The sequence below is a fragment of the Acomys russatus genome, chromosome 10 (genome assembly GCF_903995435.1).
Source record: "Acomys russatus chromosome 10, mAcoRus1.1, whole genome shotgun sequence".
Taxonomy (NCBI): Eukaryota; Metazoa; Chordata; class Mammalia; order Rodentia; family Muridae; genus Acomys; species Acomys russatus.
The window spans coordinates 74,223,268-74,242,627 of record NC_067146.1 but is presented as its reverse complement, the minus strand read 5'-3'; the positions used below and the strand labels follow the sequence as shown (position 1 = coordinate 74,242,627).

Genomic DNA, 19,360 nt, shown 5'->3' with positions numbered 1-19,360 from the left:
CAATGCCTTCCACCTGGGCCCCCAGACACCCCTCTCTTCCTTCCCTGAAGACAGAATGGGCATCACCCTGAGGTTCTCACAGTGCCCTAGCTGACACTGTCAGCAGCAACCCTGCAGGGTCCCTCTCTGCCCGGTACAGCAGCTGAGCCAGTCGTTAGCCTTTGAGGATGAAGCAAGTGAGCAGTGGGCTCTGGAAGGGGAAGAGAAGCTCATGGGGGAAACATGGACCCTACACAGAGAGCCGTGTTCTGTGCATTGTCTCCTTAGCTCTGACCACAGGCTCAGCAGACAGCCATGGAGGAAGATGCTATCATGGTTGGGCTTTCTTTCCTGGTCCCTGGACACTAGGTGTCTCTGTACCTGTTGTGCCTGGAAAAATCCCAGAATTTGCCATCATAGTCCTTGGATTCTATTTAAGAATCCAAGAGGGCTGGGTGAGGTGTTGCACACCTTTATTCCCAGCACTCTGGAGGTAGAGGCAGGTGGATCTCTGAGTTCCAGTCCAGCCTGGTCTACAGAGAGTTCCAGGATAGCCAGGGCTGTTACACAAAGAAACCCTGTCTCAAAAAACCCAAAACCAAACCAAAACAAACAAAAAAAGAATCCAAGAGAACCAAAGAAAGTAGATATATGCTGAAATCAGGAAAATAGATATTACTAACAGGAAGGAGAACCAGCCTGCAGGAAGAGAAGGGAGGGAACCATGACTGGTATTCAATGGCTGGCCTGTAGCTCCCAGCTCTGCTGAGGAATGAAAGAAATATAGAACTGAGTGTACTGGATATCTCCAAGAGTTAAAAAAAAAAATTATCATAGGGGGCACCTGGATTTGAACCAGAGACCTCTTGATCTGCAGTCAAATGCTCTACCCCTGAGCTATACCCCCTCCCTGTAAGAGTTACCTAATAAGTGCCTTTCACCTTCTTAGTCACACTCAACATTCCTAAAACTTATTGTTAAGCTTTTAGTTGTCTCACCAGACTTGGTAAGACCAGCACTTCTGCATCCACAGACTTAGCCTAAACAGGTCCCTCTCTGGTCCACAGAGTCCCTAACCTTGCCCCCTGTTATCATGTCACCACTTCCTGACATCTCAGCCTGTGTGAACAGCACAGATGGAGACATGAGAACATAATCTAATACAAGGGTCTTTAGATTTATATGTCTCACTTCTTCAGTAATAAAACTAGCCCTCGGTGTTAAAGAGACCTTGACTAATGTGTTCGGGGACACATGTGGTACCTGATGAAATAGGGAAAATATATGTTAATAACAGGAAGGGCATCCAGCCTGCAGGAAGAGAAGGGAGGCAGCCATCCATCCACGTGACCAGTTTTCAATGGCTCCGACCCATGGATGGTTTGTGTGTTAGACCCTGGGTTTGGTTGCTGGTTAGATGGTGAAGATGTGGGTCACTGAGGAGCTTTGACAGCAGAGCAGGAGACTCAAGAAGACCTCTAGTTTAGAACTAGGTGATGCTGAAGCAATAGGCCCTTCAGATCTATCCCCAAGACATGGATGGTTTTAATCTGACATTTTCAGGGTGATTTGAGTAAGAATGGCCCCCATAGGCTCAAATATTTAAATGCCTGGTCCCCAGTTTTTAGGACTGTTTGGGAAGGATTAGGTGTTGAAGTTTTGAGGAACTTTGTTACTGGGGGTAGGGTTTGAGGTTTCAAGAGCCTGAGGTAGGTGGAGTATCACACACTGTCTACCTGCGACTTGTAGTTCATGTGAGCTCTCAGCACCATGCCTGCCTGCCGGTCACCCACTCCCTACAGTGAAGATCACGTACTAACCCTCTGAAGTATAAGCAAATACCTGTAGAAGGAATCTCACGTGTGCTGTATGGATGCAACACCTGTCAATTTAAAAACCTATAGCCTGTAGCTTAGGCAGGAAATAGAAGGTCATCCGGCAGGCGGAAGGGATGCAGCTGTCGAGATGTGGGGAAGATAGATACATAGTACCTGAGTGCAGGTAACCAGCCACGTGGCAGACTATAAATTAGTATAATGGGTTATTTTAAGTTCTGAGCTAGTCAGAGAATAGCCTTTCTATATGGCCTAGGCATTTGTAAAATAATATTTAATGAGTCTCATGAGAGTCATTATTCTGGAAGCTAAGAGTTGGGAGTAAAAACATAATGGTGTCCTACTGCAAGTACCTAATTAAATGCTTCCTTTTTTGTTTTTGGTGGTTTTGTTTTTTGTTTTTTGAGACAGGGTTATTCTGTGTGACAGCCCTGGCTATCCTAGACTCGCTTTGTAGACCAGGCTGGCCTTGAACTTACAGAGATCCACCTGCCTATGCCTCCTGAGTGCTGGGATTAAAGGTGTGGGCCATCACACTCAGCCTAAATGCTTCCTTTTATAAGTTGCCTTCATCATGGTGTCTCCTTGCAGAAACAACACAGTAACTAAAACAATGTGTTTTTGTTTTTATCCAGGGATCTTGCACAATTATATTTAGAAGTGAAATATTGTTTTATCAAGAAAAAAAATCCCCTCTTTTTTGTATATCCTTCATGTTTCTAAGATGGATCCATTCTGGCTGTATCTTCTAATCCACCTGTGTGCCCTTAAATAAAATCACTACCCTGTGGTTTGTCTAACTTAATCCAGTCTCGAAATCAGTTACTGACTAGCGTTCGTAGCTAAGGATCATAGGCAATGTGCCTTCTGCTGTACTCATTTTTCAAGCATATTTCTATCTCAACTTTTGTTTGGATTGTCTTCTATGTTTCTATCATGATGGTGAGGTAATAGTATTCATGAATTATCTAGATAGTGTTAAGAGCGCTACGATTTTGGGTCAGACCTTTGCTTTAATGGAAGCTAGTAACAACAATATATTTAAATGCCTTTATAGATACACCTACAGCTGTGTTTCAATAGTAGTTACAAATCTAGACAAGCTGTCAATCAAGATTAAGCAGCACCACTGCACTGTGAGCTTCACACTGCACCACTGGTTCCTAAAGGCGCATGCGTCTCTCACAATGCACAGCAGCTTTAGTCAAGCTCTAAAGCCTTAACAACGTCAGCACTGCACAGAAGTCCACAGTTTCTCCTGAGAACCGAGGTAATCTCTTAACCGGGAGTCACTATAAAATAAGAAAGTGAAGTTACATACTTCCAGTATACAATGTCTTAAGTTACCGTTCTGTTCCTGTAAAGAGACACCACAACCAAGGCAATTTATAAAAGAAAGCGTCTAATTGGGAGTGTATGGTATCAGAGACTTGGTTAGGCATGCGCATCATAGTGAGAGAAGCATGGCAGCAGGCGGGCAGGCATGGTACTGGGACAGTAGCTAAGCAGAGAGGGGGAGGAGAGGGAGGGGGAGGGGAGAGAGAGAGAGAGAGAGAGAGAGAGAGAGAGAGAGAGGGAGAGAGAGGGAGAGAGAGAGAGAGAGAGAGAGAGAGAGAGAGAGAGAGAGAGAGAGAGAGAGAGAGCGCGCTAGGGAATGGTATGGGCTTTTGAAACCTCTAAGCTCAGCCCCTGGAGTTACAGGTGGTTTTGAGCTGCCATGTGGGTGTGATAAATCAAACCTGCAGCCTCTCTAGGGCAGGCAGCATCTTGAATTGCTGAGCCATCTCCAGCTCCAGCTTCCCAGCTTTATGTAATGCTGTCTCAGGGCCTCCTCACAGAAAACCTGCCGTGCATTGACTGCCCTGGCCGCTCTCTGGAACCTTGGTGCAAGCTTGAATGCCCACCTAATGTTTGCATCCTTCATGCATGCAAAACCAGACCCACATGAGCCGCGCTTCCAAGTCCTGCCGCCAGCCTCAGCTGACGTCTGCTCCCCTTGGATCACAAATTGCTCCAGACTCTGTGTGCCTTCCAGGATAAATGAGAAAATACTTCCCTAGGCAGTTGCTTCTAAGGAAGAAACCACACATCTCATTCTTGGTCCAGGCTCTTTTGAAAAGAGATTGCATTTGCCCAAGCGGAAGCCTGAGCTGAGTGGGGTCTGGCACTCAGAGCGTCTGTCCAGTTGTCCATGTGCAGAGCACTTTGTTCTTCTCAGTGGTGCTAATGTCTTTCCACTACACAAGTCACATTCTCAGATCATTCTGGAACTCAGACACATTTAGAAACGTTTATATTCCTACATTATATTTCTAAATTCCTATAATCCACATTACATTCCTAAAAGCAAACTCCATGACTTAGCAAGCCTGCCTAAGTTCACATGCTTAGGAACATGATCATGTTCTAGAACCATATTTCTGGTTCTGGAACATTCTGTCTCTCTAGCTCAATGGATGATTAAAATACCCTTTTCCCTGCCTTGTCTGCCTCAACTTCTCTCCTATCATCTTCTATTAGTGCCCCTTGACTGGACAATGACACAAGGCAACCTTTATGCAGGGCATTAAAAGCAAACTTCAAACTAAACTTGAACTAGGAACTTTCCTAACCCCTAAGCCATACCTTAAGTCTTGTTGAATGTATCTAATAAACAGCATTTTGTGTGCATTGTAGCACTATCTCTCCTGTGAACAGAATTTCTATTAACCCTAAGAAAGTTTTGATGATAAGGAAATTTGATCTCACAGCAAATTCATGCCCTTTGGTCCTTTTATCCCTCATAGCCCCCATCCTCATACTGGTGCCCAGAAAGCTACTCTGCACAATCTTTGCATCTCATTTTTCTTTGTACCCACTTTGAGGGATCTTATTGAAAATTCTCTGCTAAGATCTGGAATACCTTTTTCCCCCTCTCCCTCTTGCTCTCCTCCCCTCCCTCCTTCCTTCCCCATCTTCAGTAAGATTCACTGGCATTAAACTTGTCACAACATTCTCTTCCTTCTTCATCCCTCTCTCCACCATATGATTTGGGGTCTTTACCGCCCAGCTTCTCTCCTCTGCTCTTTAAGCTGTGTCATAGTTTGGGACAGGATCTTAACTGAACTCAGGGATAGATAAGTTATTTTATAATTATTATTTGACTATCCTGAAGCACAGGATGGGCACACTGTCCCAAAGGGTCATAGACCAGGTCAGCCAGGCGGAGCAATAAATACCAGAAGTGTCCCTTCTGCTGGACAAGTCCTGACTCAAGAGAATATGCACCTGGGCTACGTGGGCACATATACCCCACAGCTGACGTGCTGACACCTAGTACATCAGGGGCTCCAGGGCCCAGATGGAGTTTTTAAAAAGCCCTTTTGACTTTCTCACGGCATAGCATGGAAGACAATGGTGAGTTCTATGCACCAGGAGGAATATCTATGGCCAAGGTGCCCAGCTAGAGCCTCACGATGCCCCAGCCACAAGCAGCCATCACTGCCATCCCAAAGGCTGAGAGGTCAAGACCTCTGCATACATACGAACCTCTCTTGAGTGTGAGAAACGCATTCTAGTGTAATTAATAGTCCATCCCTTCATTGCTGCCCACTCAGGTTCCTGTTTCCTCTTTATCCATTCAGTGTCCATCACCGTGACCCCATTCCCGTGCTCCCTTGACGCCCTTGCACTTTATTGACCGAGCCCGGCCACTAGTCAGTCCCTGCCATAAGTCGGTCTCCGTGTTTGTTCTCCTTGCTTGCTCTGCATTTACACTTGGATATGGCTGGAGAAAAGCCCAGTCTCAATGACTGTCACACTTCTGATCCCTGTCGCAGGGGCCCAGCGCTGCCTGCTGCTTGGTCTCCATCAGTGCCATTCCTACTCTCTCAGACCAATGTTTCATGCTTGTCCCCTCTCCCCAAGCCTGCAACAGCTTCTCCCCATCTTCAACTCACTTCTGACTGCACTGAGAAAACAGGCAACACAAGAAGCTGTCCCAGGGTCTGCTCACTTCCCAGCATCTGGACCCACTCAGTTTATTCTCCTTCCAGTGACCGAAGATAAGCTCCTGGTCAGGGCTAGCCTGCACACAGGCACTGTGCCCCTGGTCAGGGCTAGCCTGCACACAGGCACTGTGCTCCTGGTCGGGGCTAGCCTGCACACAGGCACTGTGCTCCTGGTCGGGGCTAGCCTGCACACAGGCACTGTGCCCTGGTCAGGGCTAGCCTGCACACAGGCACTGTGCCCCACCTCTGCCAACCCCATCAAAGTCTTCTCTTCAGCAGCCTCATCTGTGTTTATTTTAAATCAAGGGGAAATTCACATGACGTAAAACTACAGCCTCTAAAGTTTGCAGTTCAATGGTGTTTAGCTCATTCACGGTGTTGGAAACCACCTGTGATTTCTAGTTTCAAAGCTTTTCTTCCACCCAGATGAACACCTGCAGTATTAGCAGTCACTTCCAGTTCCCCTACCCACAATGCCCTGGAAACTATCTGCTTTCTGTCTGTGTAGCTTTGCATTCCAAGTGTTTCATTAAAATGGAGTTATACTATACATAATTGTTTGTTTGTTTGTGTATGTACGGGTTTTCTGTAGCACGGCATTTTAAGGTTTCATGTATCCATGAGTGAACATTTGGACTGCTTCCGTACTTCGCTGTTGTGAGTTCTGCAGCTATGAGCATTCATGAACAAGCATCTGAGTGCCTATTTTCAACTCTTTTACAGATATACCCAGGAATGTGGTTGCTGGATTACATGGTAATTCTATGTAAAGGGTTTTTATTTTATGTTATATTTGTGTGGATGGGTGCTTTGCCTACATATATATAATTTGTGCAGCTCATTGTGTGCCTGGTGCCAGTGGAGGCCAGAAGAGGGCATCAGTTCTCCAGGAACTGGAGCTACAGGTGGTTGGGAGCCACCATATGGGAATCGAATACAGGTCCTCTGGTTTGCCATCCATTTCTCCTAACTGTTGAGCCATCTCTTCAGCTCCCTACTTAACTTTTTGAGAGATCATAGTTTTCTACGGCAACTGTGGTCTCTGCGTCCTGGTGGCACAACATCAGCAGCGTGATGGGAAACAGTTCTAAGCCTGTAGCTTCGGGCCTCACTGGCGGTAAGCAGGAAGGAGGAAAAACAAAAGTCTCCGGGAAGAGAAGGAGCCCTGGGACCTGTAGCTTCCTCTGCCTGGAAGCTTTACAACTCCGAGGGCTCAGGAGGGAGCTCACTCTGCCACTTCATTATTCACTCACTAAACTAGATTGAAAGGATAAGTGAACACTCAGGGAATTTGTCACATCCTGGCCATCCATTTGAACACACAGAGAAAGCTAAGATATTGTCCTCGTTCTTCAAAGAAACAGAAGCCAAATCCGGGAGTCACATCATCATAGGAGAGGCAGGAGGCAGAGCAGATGTCCGTGGGGCTGGAGTACCCAACCTGGGGAATGAGAAGGAGATTCCTAGAGAGATGAGAAGAGCTGCCAGAGGCATGAGCCAGCTCCTCCCCCCTGCCATAGTCACTGTTCCATGGCTGTGAGGGAATGCCACGATCCAGACAACTTGTATAAAGCAAGCATTTAACTGGGGGCTTGCTTCCGGATTTAGAGGCTTAGTCCATTACTTTCATGGCAGGCAGCATGGCAGCACACATGGTTCTGGAGCAGCAGCTGATAGCTACATCTTGATCCTCAGAGAGAAGGGGGGGGGAGGATGGACTTTTTAAAATCTCAAGGCCCACCCCCAGTGACATACTTCCTCCAACAAGGCAGCACCCACTCCAAGAAGGCACCACAACTCCCAATCCTTTTCAAATAGTGCCACACCCTGGTGGCTAAGCACTCAAATATATGAGCCTATGGAGGCCATTCTTATTCAAACCACAAAACCCCTCAGTCTCCTCTAGACTGAATTTTCTGCAGTGAGTGGGTCTCGGGGTCACTGCCTGGGAGACTATCTGGGCTATAGCAGGAGTGACTGTGACCCGGAAGGACTTTACTGTGAGCCCTCTGCTGGCTCCTTCGTGGAATGTGAGCTCTTTCTATAGCTATCTACTCTGCCTTGGAAAAGTTCAGAAGAATTGGAATAAGTGAAAGAAAACCAGAAATGAGTATGAGCAATGGTTTCTATAAGGGGGAAAACACACTTAGCAAGAAGCACCCGGACTTGAACCGGGAGCCTCACTGGTTAGAGGCCAGATGCTCCACGCCCTAAGCTATACCCCTGCTCCGAGATAGGGGTCTACTGATTGCCTTTTATATTCACACACATAGCATCCCTACAATATACTAGAAGCTTAGACTTATTTTAGAGAGTTGGTAAAACTAGCCCTGATTCTTCTGCAAACTCAACCCAGAGAGCCTCCCTCCCCAGGCCCCAGCTCTACCCTGCTCACATGTCTGTACATCCTTCCCCCTTTCCTCAGGCTGTGGGAGCAGCAGACATATACCCACATACAATAGGATTTATACGCATGTTTCCTCATGTTATACACCACAAAGCCTCAGGAGAAGGTACCATGCCTAAACTTTTGGAGACACCTGAGGTACCTCCATCTGAACACATCTCTCCAGCCTAAGGATCTGTGCATTAGATCCTAAGAGTGGCATCAGGAGATGGTTGTGGACGTCCAGGTCCTGACTGCACAGTGAAGGAGTTCTAAGAACCATCATGGGGACAACATAGACTGAGGACCACAAAGGGCCTCTATAGAGATAGCTCCACTGTGACCTTTATCCCACGGCATAAATCTGTCCACTGTTACATATGTTTGCAATCCACATATTTGTACTTATATCAAACTATCCTTCGCAATTATTTTTCAGAGTCAAATATTGTTTTAAAGCTTATCACAAAAACCTGCCTATTCTTTGTACAGTCCTCCTGCCAAACACAGGCAGCAGGTTCCCAGAGTTTTGGTTGTTTCTTCTAATACCTTAGCATCTGTGGGATGAGTGAATATAGCTAGGTTGAAAGTAATCAAGTTTAGCAATCATTAGCCCCCTCTTGTAGACAGGCATGTCACTTTCTAACACGTCTACACCTCAATTCTGGGTTCAGTCCTTTGTGTTATTTTGGTGAATAGTTAGTAGTGAGTATGCTAAATAGGGCTAAGGATTTGTGTTGAACAGTTTGCTTTTCTGAGGGTAGGAGCAATTTTGCTTTCTTTTCTTTTCTTTTTGAAGCAGGATTTCTCTGTTCAACCCTGGATGTCCTAGAACTCACTCTCTAGAACAGGCTGACAAGAACTCACAAACATCGACCTGCCTCTACCTCCTGAGTGCTGCGGTTAAAGGCGTGCATCAGCTCTATAGGAACTGGAGTCACAGAACATGGAGAAATCAGCCCGGTATCTACCTGGAAGCCTCATTCCTATTGGATGCTGGAAGGTCCTACACATGCTACTGGAAGAAAATGCAATCATCAGCCGTACCCATGTGTGAATCCTTGAACTACAATGACAACCAGCCTGACAAGACATGCTCACTGCTGCAATAGTAGCGTGAATGTCACGGGCAACCAGACATTTTCTCCTTGGACTTAGGTCCCACTCCAGAAGATGAAAACCACAACTGATGCCATGATTGGTCCAAGAGCCTCTGGATAGACAGGTCATAGGTCTAGGCAAAACTTACTACTGTAATTCTGCTAAGTGGATATTTCATAAAAATCAGCTTCTAAATTATACCTATAGATACATCAAACTGTTAAAGTATTGAAAATTTTAAAGCCTCTGTAACTTTTAAAATTGCCCTGTATTTTCTATCATGATATTAACATGAGATCTTGAAGACAAACAATAAAGGAAAGGCTATGGCTTAAGGTGACGTGTTTGTGTGTCAAGTTGTCAAGCTGTGAAGTCACCTGGCTTCAGCTGACAACTTGACACAGACTGGAGTTATCTGAGGGAATCAGAGGGGTGTGCCTCCATCAGATCAGCCCACGGGAGCATTTTAATGATTGCTAATGGATATAGGAAAGCCCAGCCCACTGTTGAGGGGATACCACTGCTGTAGTGGAAAATTAGCTTAGCAGGGGCTGGAGACCAAGCCCGTATGCAGCGTTCTCACGAGGCTTCTGTTTCAGCTCCTGCTGAATCCCTGCCCTGACCTGTCGGCTCAATCCCTCCCACGCCCAGCTGCTCTCAGTCAGAGTGTTTTATCATAGCAACAGAGAGAAAATGAGGGCATGTGTTTCCTCATGTTTGCTTTTAAGTTTATATCATAAAGCCACTGACAAATAAGGCTTCCCTCCAGTACAGGGTTTCTCACATTAAAACTTACATTTCCTTGGATGTGGATGCAGCCACTGGTACAGCACTTGGCCCACAGCCACAAGGCCCTTGGTTCCAGTCCCATCACCCTATATACTCTCACAGAATACATACTGCCTATATGAATGTGTGTGTTTATGTGTGCACATGCACATATCTTTAAACCTACCTTCTATGTGTTTGAACATCTACCCTCCTACCTGCCTACCCACCAGCAAATCCACTGCTCAAAAGTAAGCAATGATTTAATGTGCTGTCTGATGGGTCACAAAACAACCAGTGACTCAATTTCCTAATTACCTAGTTTTAACTTTCTCCAACACAAACAAGAGGAGGAAAACAAAGGCACAAAGATCATTGATCTCAGCCCTGTTACCATGCTTCAAAATCTCGTCAGATTGGTACTATGCTACATCCTGCTAGCTGTGCACACTGGTCCACGCTGGTTTCAATTAGCTCCAGAACATGGGACCACGCTTATTTTATTTATTTGTTTTTAACGGTCTAGCTTTGTATCCCTGGCTTACCTAGAACTCACTATGCAGACCAGGCTGGCCTCAAACATCATGCCTGGATAGGTACACACTTTTAAAAGTTTATTCTGGGGCTGGAGAGATGGCTCAGCTGTTAAAAGCACCTGTTGTTCTTGCAGGTTCAGTTCGATGTGGTGACTCACAACTGTCTGTAACTCAAGTTCCAGGGTCTCTGACACCCTCTTTTGACCAACCTGGGCACCAGGCACACATGTGGTACACATACATACATGCAGGCAAAATGCTCATAAGAATAAAGAAATTAATATTTTTACAAACCTTACTTCTTAGTTTATTTGGTTATTAAGTAGCTTCTCTAAACAAGTGTTTGCGTTCTGTAAGGAACTGGTGTATGCAAATGAGCAGGCATGTTTATTCCTTTGAGTGCTGAGGAAGGCAATGGCTGAAGTACACTGTTGTTTTCTAAGAGTGCCATGCAGATTTGCACTTGCCCACCACCCACTCAGTGATGGAGCACAAGGCAAGTCACATAAGCGCTGGATGCACAGCCTGGGGTATGCCAACTGGGGATAACAAGAGTATCGCCTCCTTACAAAGACCCTATACAACACGAAATAAGACCTTTTACGTTCTGGGGGGGGAAAGTAGAAAGAGAGAATCCAGACCACTTCAAGTTGAAGATCGGAAGACAGAGCCCACTCCTTCCCAGAGAGAATTAGTAGAGACAAGAAGAATCAAGAAAACTTAAGAGCGCGGAGAACGCAGTAGTCCCTGAAAGATGCCGATGTGGTCTGGATTTTTGTGTTGCGTGTATAAGCACATACAGACACTGTCCACCTAAGCAAAGGTTCAGAACACAGGTCCTCGGTGGCATGGGCTGAGGAGGCTCCCCAGGAGGCTCCACACTGTGGCTTCTGTAGTCCAGAGCCCACTGGGAAGCTTTTATAGAGGGTGGTTTGTCCCACCCAGGATATTCTGATTTAATTGGTCTGGGTGAGGCCTGGGAAAGGAAACTTTTATAGACTCTTGAGGTGCTCCTAATGTATACTTGGCATCCAAAACCACCACAATAAAGCCTCACCCTTTGTGCTACAGCTGGAAAAAGAAAATGTATCCTAGTATCTGCTGAGGAAGAAGAACTTGAAATTCCAGCACTTATTTCAGTGGTTAGAACTAGTGGTGGGGCTGTGATGGCAATGCCTGCCCTGCAAGCACTAACATCTGAGCCCAAAGCTCCAGCTCCCATGCAAAAAACATGGTGAGGTGTAGTGTGCCTGTAATCCCAGTGTTGGGAGACAGACACAGGAGGACAAAGATGAGAGAGAAAGAAGCTGGGAGGGTTGGAGGAAGCTTGCTGGCACCCAGTCTAGTTCAGGTGCAAGGAAAGAGGAGGAGTCATTATTAGAACCAACCAGTAAACTTAAGGTGCAGTGAGAGACCATGTCTCTAAAAACAAAGTGGATGCTTACCCCTGACACACACAAAAGCAAATATAAGAGTGAACAGGAGGCACCTGGTTTTGAACCAGGGACCTTGCACTCTGCAGTCAAGTGCCCTGCTTCTGAGCTATAGCCCCTTCTGGTCATATGGGATTTAAATAACACCTTTTACTCCTAGAGCCATACCCAAATCCCTTATAACCTATTTATTGACACTACAGAACAAAGATCTTTTCCTGTGCACCAAAAGACAGGGTCACTTCCCTGGAAGTCCTACAGCTGTGTCCTTTCCACAACCCCCTGGGGCCAGTTAGCACCTAAAGAAGTGTTGACCTGTCTGCTAGAATGCTCCTTAGATTCAAAGCCAGAACCCATCATGATGGAGACCTACAAATAGAAACTGCACAGGACCGAGGTGTCTACCCTGTCACACACACATGAGGACAAAGTCAAGCCTGACCCATCTGGGCCAATACATAGAGTTTGTAGCACTTCCTACACAACTGCAGACTAGGGTATATGACAGCCCCTCTGCTTTCCTCTTTAGTTAATGTAGATAAGAATGAAAGACAATGAGTTCCTCAAAGAAATAGTAGAACTGGAATCTCCCAGAGTGTGAAAAGATGGATACCAGCATAGACCAGGGCCAGGAAACACACCAGCAATGAAGCCCATGTAATGCAATCTGGCAGGCAGTGGACAAAGCCCAACCCCATCTAGAAAAACTTCCCTTAGGACCATGCTACCTCCTCAACTGTGCCCCCCTCCTCTTTCCACCCCACCTTTTCCTCTTAAGGAAATTTCTTCTTCTCCCCACAGGCCTTTCCTTTAGAGTCCTAGTCACATTCTCATGAGGGGGTCCAGAAGCTTCTGCTCTGCTTGCCCAGCCTGAGAGATGGAGGGATGCTGCCTTCTGCGTGGAATTTCATGGTGCCATTGAAGTTCTTTGGCTTGTTCCCATCAGCAACACTGCCAAGCACTGTGGAAAGGACCGTTGAGGATGTGAGAGTTCAGAGAACTCCATGCAAGCAAGGGGAGGCAGGCTGCCATCAGAAGGCCTGAGGCCCAGCACAGCAGCACCGTGACGAGTGCTTTCTAGTGTACAACCTCAAGTCCCAAAGATGGGAGCTGTCAGTGAAGAGACAGTCTTGTGGCACACTAGGAAGGAGGAAGAGCTAAGATCTTGAGGAGAAATGAGCAGGAACCCAAAACAAAGAAAACCAACCCTGGGACCTGCAGCTGACTGACAAGCTCAGCCCTCTTTGGCATTTTCTTTCTTTTTTTAAAATATTTTATTTAATTTTAATTTATCTGTGTTGGTGTGAGGGTGTCAGATCTTGGAGTTACAGACAGTTGTGAGCTGCCACGTGGGTGCTGGGAATTGAACCCGGGTCCTTTGGAAGAAGCAGGCAGTACTCTTAACCACTGAGCCATCTCTCCAGCCCTTCTTTGGCGTTTTCTTAAGTTGGAGCCTATGCAATGCCATAGTTTCCTAGTTTTGTTGGACTAAAAGAAACATTTAAATTTTTTGTTTTATTTTATTTTATGTGTATGAATGTTCTGCCTGTATATGTGTCTGTGCACCATGTTTGTGCTTGGTGCCCTCAGAGGCCAGAAGAGGGCATCAGATCCCATGGAACTAGAGTTACAGACAGTAAACTGCCATGTAGGTGCTGGGAATTGAACCCAGGTCCTCTGGGAGAGCAGCCAGTGCTCCTAACCTCTGAGCCATCTCTCAGCCCTGAATAGTTTTTACCTGCATTCACCCAGCTGTGCACTAGAACACCAGAACTTTCTCCTAATGGTGCCTAGTCATGATGTGAAGTCACTTTAAGGTGGCTGCCTTAACCAATCCTTTTCTTTATGGTAGTGTGTGCTCTTTGTTTAATTTAAGGATCTCCTTTTATAATTTCCTGTATTACTCCCCTAACCCTGGTTGGGTTGACTGCTACTTTTTTTTCCCAGAAATATTTCTGATATACAGTGTGCTGCAGAGGTCAGGATTCACGGCCTTCTTTGCTTTCTACATGGGTCCAACTGACAGCTCCCTTTGTGAGGCGGCTCCAGCTTCCTCGGCGCTCTGTATACTGCCTTGGCCACCAACCATTGTATATATTAATTTTCTTGTCTCTGTGACAAATACCTGAGGGAAACCATTAAGAGGAAAGGCTTACCTTTACTCCTCATCTTTAAAGGTGTCAAGGGGAGCAGGCTCCACTGCTTTTAAAAGAGCCCACAACAAGGCATGAACTCCACAAAAGCTGGCAGGACACGGCAGCCAGAAAGCAAAGAGGGTAAGAGAAAAAGCCAAGCACAAAATGTCCTTCTTTCACAAGCACTCCTCTTGGCCCTGTTTTGAGTTGTTGGTTAGGGTTGACCAAGAGACTCCCCAAAACACTGTAGACTCTTGCGGTAGATCTTGGTTTCCTTCCAAAGTGGAAGGTGTGTCTCTACTGCCAAAGATACCATGCAGCAGCAGACAGGAGCTGGATCTGACCCGAAGCTCCCTTCCTGAGGACTAGCCTTCAGAGTACCAGAAGGCACCACGCGAGCTTCAAAGGGATGGAAGCGACAATAGTCCAGCATCAGCAGCATGACGCAATAACTCTAACGTGCAATGGTGGCAACAACCAACAGCTCTCTAAGGAGACTTGAGGCCTGATCAACAAAAGGGAAACCAGGCCGGGTACTGGAAACCTAGCCAACCACCTGCGGCTAGAGGTCTCGTGGATCTTGTAGAAGAACTTATAAATGCCACTGTACTAAATGGCCACAATCCCTAACCACATTCTAATACTTATCCTATGCCCACAAGTAGGTGCAATTCTCACTCCTCATCCAAAAACAAAAACAAAAACAAAAACCAACAACAACAAAACCAAAAAACTTCTATTTGCAACAGATGGAGACCAATACAGAAAAGCGTAACTGATCAAAATGCGAACATCAAGAGATCGTGTGGACCCCAGTCCCAGCTGATGTATTTGCAGCACAACTCTTGCACCTAAGGTACAGGGATCACTGCAGAGGGGCGGGGCACAGTGAGATTGTAAAAGCCGGAAGAACAGGAAGTTTGATGTGAGAGTGTGCCTCCTAGAAATGCCAGTGAAGTACATCCCTGAAGTCTCGTCATGATAACATAGAAAGGAGAGGATCACAAGGCTTCAACCCTAGACAAAGAACTATAGGCAACGAAGGAATGGTAGAAGCAAGAGAAATGGTCTTCCTTAAAGAAGAGCACACTAACTGGTTATCCAGTACCAAATGGTCAACCCTCAAGTCATATACATACAAGTAATATTGTATTGACCGAGCAGGTTATATTTAGAAGTGTGTGTGTGTGTGTGTGTGTGTGTGTGTGTGTGTGTGTGTGTGCACGTGCATGCGCACATGTACAGTTAAATAAAAAGCCATAATTTGAGAGGTAGAAGGGGGTACATGGGAGGTGTTGGAAGAAGGAAAAGGAAGGGGAAATTATGTAATTACCTTGCAATTTAAAAAAAAAAAAAAAAAATCCACCTCAGTAACTTACTTCCCTCCAGCTAGGCCCCACCTCTTGAAGTTTCTACTGCCTCTCAATATAGATTCACCAGCTAAGGAGGTGGGTGCTGGGTGGGAGGGACCAAGTCTCTAATACATTTATTAGTCCTTGGAGCTAATTAATTTCACATTCAAACCATACAGAGAGGATTCTTCTTAATGGGTGTAGCCTCAGGCTTTGAATTTCTGTCCATCTTTGTGAGAAACTCATTCTTTCTTTCTTTCTCTTGAATGAGCTTTGAGCTCTGGCTCAACACATCCTTCTAGAGTTCAACCAGTGTCCTCACTGTTTTTGGCTACTTTACTTACTTATGTGTTCTAGGAGCTATTTGTACAATTATGCACACGCAAGCACACACACACAAAAAAAACCTTCCAGTATTTCTTATTAAACTGCACTGGAATTTTAGACAAATGCAGGGAGGCTCTACATATCTCTGATAACTAGGTTTCCAATCCAAAAGTCGTCATTCTCTCAATATTTTGGTTTATCAATTTATTCCCAGACTTCTGCAGCTGCAGACATTTTTGTCTATTTTTTGCTCATCTTTGGTTAGGAGGATTGACAATTAATCTTGTCGTTAAGATTAGACTAGTCAACAATCTTGACTAGGCTTAAAATCACCATGGAAATAGACCTCTGGATATTGGTGAAGGTTATTCCAGAAAAGGACTAAGTGAAAAGGAGAAAGAGAGGTGAGCACCAGCATCCGTCTCCCTCTGCTTCCTGACTGTGGAAGTCACGTGACCAACCATGCGTGCTTCTGCCACCAACCCTTCCTCACCATGATAAACTGTATCCCTTTTAAGACTGCAAGACAAAATAAACTCTCCCTTAAGTTATAGTCACAACAATGAGGAAATTAACTCATATAGAAGGTTAATAGTTTATGGAATAGTAAATGGAATTTCCCCCTTTTCCTCAGTTTCTTGTTGGTACATTGAAATATAACTGTTGATATAACAATTTCAACTTTGAATCCAGAAACATTGCTGGAAGAGCTAATCATCCTAACCAGTGTGCCTTTGACTTCATCCTGAAGTGACAAAGGTAACACCATCTTGTCCTGACTCCATCTTGTGTCTCCTTGGATACTTTTCAGCTCCCTATGCCCCAACAGCTATGTCTGCCTTGACAACACATTTGGCATTGCCAAGATCCTGATGATGGCCCAGATGTTGACAAAATAATGTTTATATTAATTAAAAATCAGTTAAAATAACTAAAAAAGGATGTAAGTCACAATTAATTGTCATGTTGTATCTGAAATAACTGCTATGTTCTGCCAAAACCAACACGGCAGTAACTCTGACCTTCATCTAAGATGGATGTAATTGTTGGTTTTACTTTTTAAAATGCTGTCCCTCTGAACTTTAGCAGCAAGAAATCTGGTGGAGCTCTAGCCCACTCTTGGTTGCCAGCCAAAAATAAAGGACAGACTCTAATTTGCTTTTGTGTGTGCGGTGGTCTGCAACTCTCTCACCTATACCATAATAATTTCTTCTTCAAAAAAGTATCGCCTTAAAACCGTATATTTTGTTTATTTTATCAACTCCTTCCTCCCTGGCTAGACCATCATTTATCAAAGATCAGATGAATATTTGTATCGTCTTTTAAGCTTCAATGGAAAGTTTTCAGTATCTCGCCATTAATAGGGTTTATTTTATGTTTAGAGAGATTCCTCAGAGCACACTTGTCCTAATTGGCCAAAAATGTTTGAAACCGTGACCATGTGTTCACTCTTCTGTGTTAATGTGATTCTTCTCCTTTAATCCGGTGTCCTACTTTCAGTTGTTCCAGAAATAGATCTTGTCACTCAAACAAGAAGTTAGTTTGTGATATGAAAACAGGAACCACTTTTCTGGAGTGGGTAAATCACAGGCTCAGAGAAGGCACCTTTTTAAAAAAAAAATAGCATTGTTCTACAAAGGTGTAAGACATCATTTCTTTTGAAATGTCTGACAAGTGCTGGCACTCAAGGTGCATGGCAGTTTGATGCATGTGTTGCTGGCGCCCCTGCCTTCATTTTCCCAGTCTGTCAAGGACAGTGGGGTGCTGGAGTAACTCACTAGTGTTGTCTCTGCCCATCTAACTCTTTATGCCCAAAAATGTTAGTGTTATACAGTTAGGTGCATCAGCATCCGGTGTATATATTCACATCATTATAGCTATGTGGTGGGTTGTTTCTCTTCTGGGTATACAATGTGTCCTCGTCTCTTCCACTGTTTTAGCTTCAATATATGTATTCCAGGTGCTTTCCACTTCCATTTGCTTGGTAGACCATTTTCTGTCCTTTCTTTCATTTTCAATCTGTGTGAGTCATTGCTGGTGGCATGTGCTTCCTGCAGACAAAAACCAATTTTTGTTGTTGTTTTGCTTTGTTTTGTTTTGTTTGTTTTGGTTTGGTTTGGTTGGTTGGTTGTGTGTGTGTGGTTTGGTGTTGTTGTTTGGTTTGGTGTTTTAAGACAGGGTTTCTCTGTGTCATCTTGGCTCTCCTGGACTCTTTTATAGACCAGGCTGGCCTTGAACTCACAGAGGTCCACCTACCTCTGCCTCCCAGGTGCTGGGATTAAAGGCATGCACCACCACGTCTCTGGTTTGGTTTTTTCTGTTTTTTTTTTTTTTAACATAGTTTGCTAGAGTGCATTTTTTTTTTAACAGGAGGAAACTTAAGATCATTTACATTTAGAATTACCATTGAGAATTATGATTCCCCAAATTTTGTTGGATTATTTTCTTGGTTGAGACATGTACTGCTTGTTGATGTGTTTGTTTGTTTATCCCTTTATTTAGTGAAAAAGTTTCAAGGTTTACTGAATAGAACATGTTTGATTCCTTCCCAATTTATTCTTGTTTCCAGTCTTTCTTCTCATCAAATACCATTAATGTTTGCCCCTGTCTTTCTTCCTCACTTCTGTGCAGAATTCTTTTAAGAATATTCTTAAGTACAGGGCATGAATTGCTTTAGTTTGTGCTTACCTTGGAAGTTTTTTTTTTTCCTGCCATTTTATTTCTTAGAATATTTTTTTAAAGATTTACTTATTATGTATAGTGTTCTGCCTGCATGTACACCTACACGCCAGAAGAGGGCATCAGATTTCATTGTAGATAGTTGTGAGCCACCCTATGATTGCTGGGAATTGAACCTTTGGTAGAGCCGATGGTGCTCTTAACTTCTGAGGCATCTCTCCAGCTCAAATTTTGTATTCTTATGTTTAGATTTATCTCTCAGAAACAAAAATACTTAGTTGACTGACTTTATTTTTAATTCAGCAACTTATTTGTCTTTTAACTTGGCATTTCATATATTACACTTAATTTTAATGTTGAAAATTGGCTAACTTTTCTATCTTCTTTGTCCCGCAGGATCTCATTTATTTTCATCTCTTTATTGGTTTGTTTTTAGAGACTATAGGAAGAGAGTTTCAGAGTTTGGAGATAAAATTTACATCCTGAAAAAGAGCAAGTAAAAACTCCAGGTTGGTCCTGGAGAGGTGACTCGGGGATTAAGAGCACTTGCTGCTCTGATGGAGGAGCAGGGCTCAGTTCTCAGCACCCACATGGCAGTACACAGGGGACCCAACACCTTCTTCTGACCAAGCATAAATGTACTGTGTGCGTGTGTGTGTGTGTGTGTGTGTGTGTGTGTGTGTGTGTGTATTCAAAGACATCAAATCTTTTTTTTATTATTAATTTATTTATTTTGGTTTTTTTGAGACAGGGTTTCTCTGTGTAGTCTTGGCTGTCCTGGACTCACTTTGTAGACCAGGCTGGCCTCGAACTCACAACAATCTGCCTGCCTCCCAAGTG

The 19,360-nt window shown here is 44.5% G+C and overlaps 1 non-coding gene across 1 annotated transcript; it reads right to left on the bottom strand.

Moving 5' to 3' along the window:
* Window positions 1-814: 814 nt before the first annotated feature.
* Trnac-gca (transfer RNA cysteine (anticodon GCA)) lies at window positions 815-886 on the bottom strand. Its single transcript has one exon. It is a non-coding gene; the product is annotated as a tRNA-Cys (tRNA).
* Between the last annotated feature and the right edge of the window lie 18,474 nt (window positions 887-19,360).